Consider the following 4,837-nt stretch of genomic DNA (forward strand, 5'->3'; position numbering starts at 1 on the left):
AACTCCTAGATGAAAACACAGGCAGAACACTCTTTGACATAAATCACAGCAATATCTTTTTGGATCTGTCTCCTAGAGTAATGGAAATAAAAACAAAAAAAAATAAATGGGACCTAATTAAACTTAAAAGCTTCTGCACAGCAAAGGAAACCATAAACAAAACAAAAAGACAGCCTACAGAATGGGAGAAAATATTTGCATTTCCAAAATATACAAACAGCTCATACAGCTCAAAATCAAAAAACCCAATCAAAAAATGGGTAGAAGATCTAAATAGATATTTCTCCAAAGACAAACAGATGGCCAACAGGCACATGAAAAAGCACTCAACATTGCTAATTATGAGAGAAATGCAAATCAAAACTACAAAGAGGTATCACATCACTCTGGTCAGAATGACCATCATCAAATAGTCTACAGATAATAAATGCTGGAAAGGGTGTGGAGAAAAAGGAACCCTCCTACACTGTTGGTGGGAATGTAAACTGGTACAGCCACTGTGGAGAACGGTATGGAGGATCCTTAAAAAAACTAAAAATAAGCCTACCATATGATCCTGCAATCCCACTCCTGGGCATATATCTGGAGAAAACCATAATTCGAAAAGATACATGCACCCCAATGTTCACTGCAGCACTATTCACATTAGCCAAGACATGGAAGCAACCTAAATGTCCATCACAGAGGAATGGATAAATAAGATGTGGTACATATATACAATGGAATATTACTCAGCCATAAAAAGGAACAAAATAATGCCATTTGCAGCAACATCGATGGACCTAGAGATTCTCATACTGAGTGAAGTCAGACAGAGAAAGACAAATATCATATGATATTGCTTATATGTGGAATCTAAAAGAAAGGCTACAAGTGAACTTATCTACAAAACCGAAATAGAGTTACAGATGTAGAAAATAAACATGGTTACTGGGGGGAAAGGGGAGGGGAGGGATAAATCGGAAGATTGGGATTGACACATACACACTACTATATGTAATAGTAAGGACCTGTACTGTATAGCACAGGGAACTCTACTCGATACTCTGTAATGGCCTATATGGGAAAAGAATCTAAAAAAAAGTGGATATATGTATTTGTATAACAGATTTACTTGGCTGTACACCCGAAACTAACACAACATTGTGAATCAATTATACCCCAATAAAATTTTTTAAAAAAGATACATGCACCCCAATGTTCATAACAGCACTATTCACAATAGCCAAGACATGGAAGCAACCTAAATGTACATAGACAGATGAATGAATAAAGAAGCTGTGGTATATATATACAATGGAATATTACTCAGCCATAAAAAAGAATGAAATAATGCCATTTGCAGCAACATGGATGGACCTAGAGATTATCATACTAAATGAAGTAAGCCTGACAGAGAAAGACAAATATCATATGATATCACTTATATGTGGAATCTTAACAAAAGAAAGAAAAAGAAAAAGATACAAACGAACTTATTTACTAAACAGAAATAGACCCACAGACACAGAAAACAAACTAATGGTTACCAAAGGGGAAAGGGGAGGGAGGGATAAATTAGGAGTTTGGGACTGACATATACACACTACTATATATAAAATAGATAACCAACAAGGACCTACAGTATAGCACAGGAAACTATACTTAATATTTTGTAATAACCTATAAGGGAAAAGAATCTGAAAAAGAATATATATATATATATATATATATATATATATATATAACTGAATCACTGAGCTGTACACCTGAAACTAACATGACATTGTAAATAAACTATACTTCAATAAATATATATATATATATTCCACTGTACGGATGGACCACCTTTTGTTTATCCAGTCATCTGTTTGATGCACACTAGGCTTGCTTCTACCTTTTGGCCACTGTGAATGTGGGTGTACACATATCTGTTCAAGACCCTGCTTTCAATTATTTTGGTTCTATACGCAGAAGTGGAATTGCTGAATCACATAGTAATTCTATTTTTACTTTTTTGAGGATCCACCATACTATTTTCCATTGTGGCTGCACTATTTTCCATGCCCACCTACAGTCCACAAGTGTTTCAGTTGCTCCACATCCTCACCAAAGCTTGTTATTTTCTTTGTTGTTGTTTTCTTATACTAGCCATCCTGATGGGTGTGAGGTGACATCTCACCGTGGTCATCCTCCTGATATTTCAAAAGTGTTTTAACTCCATTTGTTCATTTAACTAGGTTTTATTATTTTTTAAGAACACATTAGGGTTTATAGCAAAATTGAGCGAAAGTTCCCTTATGTCCCCTGCTCTGTCCCCCCAATCACACACACACACGAGCTCAGAGCCCCCCACTCCCAACTATCCCATGAACATCCTGCACCAGAGCAGTGTGTTGGTCACAATCCATGAATCTACATGGACACATCACGATCACCCAGAGTCCAGAGTTTACCGTACAGTTAACTCCTGGTGTTGTACATTGATGGATTCTGACAAATGTATCTCACCATGAGAGTATTGTTGGAGAGGAAGAAAATTTTCTCTACCTTTCTAGGTTCTTCTGGCTGCTCTGAGAATTAAATTGACATAAGACAGATGAACAGGAGGAAATCAAACTAAGTTTAATAACACGTATGCATGGGAGAGACCCAGGAAAACTGACTCAGTCACCAAAAGTGTTTTAACTCTGTAGCAGCTTTTATAAAACCCCCAAAGAGTAAGGCTTATAGGATTATTTCAACACCCACATGGCTGTGTACAGAAGAAGTGGGGAGACTTTTCAGAGGACTGCTCCCTCATCAAGGCCACGGGTCAGAAACCCAGCTGGGAGAAATCAGAGCTGCAGATGTTACATGCACCTAAACCAAGAATAGTGGGGTCCCTGCAGGGGTGATGAAAACCTCCCAAAGGCAGTTGTCCCCAAGTGGAGTCAAACCCAACCTTCGGAGCACTCTGCCTACACTGAAATCAGTCCATGCTGGACTCAAACAGTGAAAAACTCTAAAAATTCTAGCATGAATAACATCCAGAAGAGCTGGGTTCTCAGAGCAACCCTCCTTGTTGGATTTTTTTTTTTTAATTCAAGGGACTATGAGAATTTCAAATAAATATTTTTCATTTAATTATTTGCCGTAAAGGGTTACAGCCACCTATGAAACTTGAGGACACAGTCCACCCAAGACCGCCCTCCTTTCTGATATCAATTGCAAGGTCAGGGGTCCTCGAGACCACCATCAGGTTTGGTAATTTGCTGGAAAGACTCACAGAACTGACCTGAAGCTGTTATGCTCACAGTTACGGTTTATCACAGGGAAAGGATATAGATTGAAATCAGCCAAGGGAAGGAGGTGCACGGGGCAGAGTCCAGGAGAAGCACCAGGTGCACAGCCCCTAGTGCCCTATCCCCATGGAGGCATCATTTCCTCTCCCATCATCGATGTGTGATGATGTACACAGAGTATGGCCAACCATGGATGCTCACCTGGGCCTCAGGTTCAGAGTTTTTACTGAGGTTCCATTATGTGGCCGCGATTGATTGATTGTTTGGTAGCCCACAAGGTTGATCTTAGTCTACAGGTCCGCTGATACCGTGTGACCCAAAGCCCCCACCTTAAATCACACCGTGGGTCTTTCTGGCCCCCAGCCTAAGTCATATCATAAGATTATCCATTGATTACATGAAATTTCTAAAAATCTTTAAAAAATAAATAAATAAATAAGACTATCCATTGGACCCAAGGCCCCAGGGAAACAAAGACACTCCTATCAGGCCTGACATCTTAGCGATTATCTCCAGGAGCTTAAGACAAAGGCCAGACCTCTTTTGGGGCAAAGTTAAACTCTTTACTACACAGGTTCCCAGTCCATGGTAAACTCCATGAGGGCAGGACTAAAACTATCTTTGCTGCCTTTCAGCGCCAGGGATTTTGTTGGATTCCAAGAGTGGAGACTATTTTAAAAATTAAAAAAAACAAAACAAAAAGTTCTATTTCAGTATTGAGGCATTTGGGTTATTTATCGGCAAGGGTCAGGGTGTGAATGCAAGGTGATGGCATTAGGAGGTGGGGCCTTTGGGAGTGATTAGGTCAGGAGGGTGGAGCCCCCGTGAATGGAAATTGTTCCCTTGTAAAAGAGACCACGCAGAGCTTTCTCGCCTTCTTTATGCTGTGTGTGGATTGGATGAGACATCCAATCCCGAAGAGAGCCCTCACGTTGTAAATGATGCTACTGTGAACACAGGTGTAGGGGAGACCCTGCTTTCAGTTCTTTTGGGAACATGCCCTGAAGTGGATCATATGGTAGTTCTGTTTTTAACAATTCGAGGGACTGCCATGCCGATTTCCATAGTGGTTGTCATCACATCTGTTTTTACTCTTATCTCCTATTTAGAGCAAGTGATACTAGCTGCCACATATGCTAATGACAGAAAATTTACTTTGAGAAAATTCAATACATGAAACAGTGAGCCCACTGAAATAAAACTAAAAATCTGCTCAAAAATCTAGGTGCAAAAGCATGTAGAGGGACTTCCCTGGTGGTCCAGTGGTTAAGAATCCGCCTTCCAATGCAGGGGACACAGGTTCGATCCCTGGTGGGGGAACTAAGATCCCACATGCCACGGGGCAGCTAAGCCCGCACACCCTAGAGCCCGTGCACCACAACTAGAGAGCCTGCGCACCGCAACTACTAAGCCTGCGTGCTCTGGAGCCTGTGCGCCACAACTAGAGAGAAGCCTGCTCACCGCAATGAAAAATCCCGCATGCCACAAATAAGACCCGACGCAGCCAAATAAATAAATAAATAAATATTAAAAAAAAAAAAAAGCATATAGAGGCATACACCCAGCTGGTCTTT

The sequence above is a fragment of the Balaenoptera acutorostrata genome, chromosome 2 (assembly GCF_949987535.1).
Source record: "Balaenoptera acutorostrata chromosome 2, mBalAcu1.1, whole genome shotgun sequence".
Classification (NCBI taxonomy): domain Eukaryota; kingdom Metazoa; phylum Chordata; class Mammalia; order Artiodactyla; family Balaenopteridae; genus Balaenoptera; species Balaenoptera acutorostrata.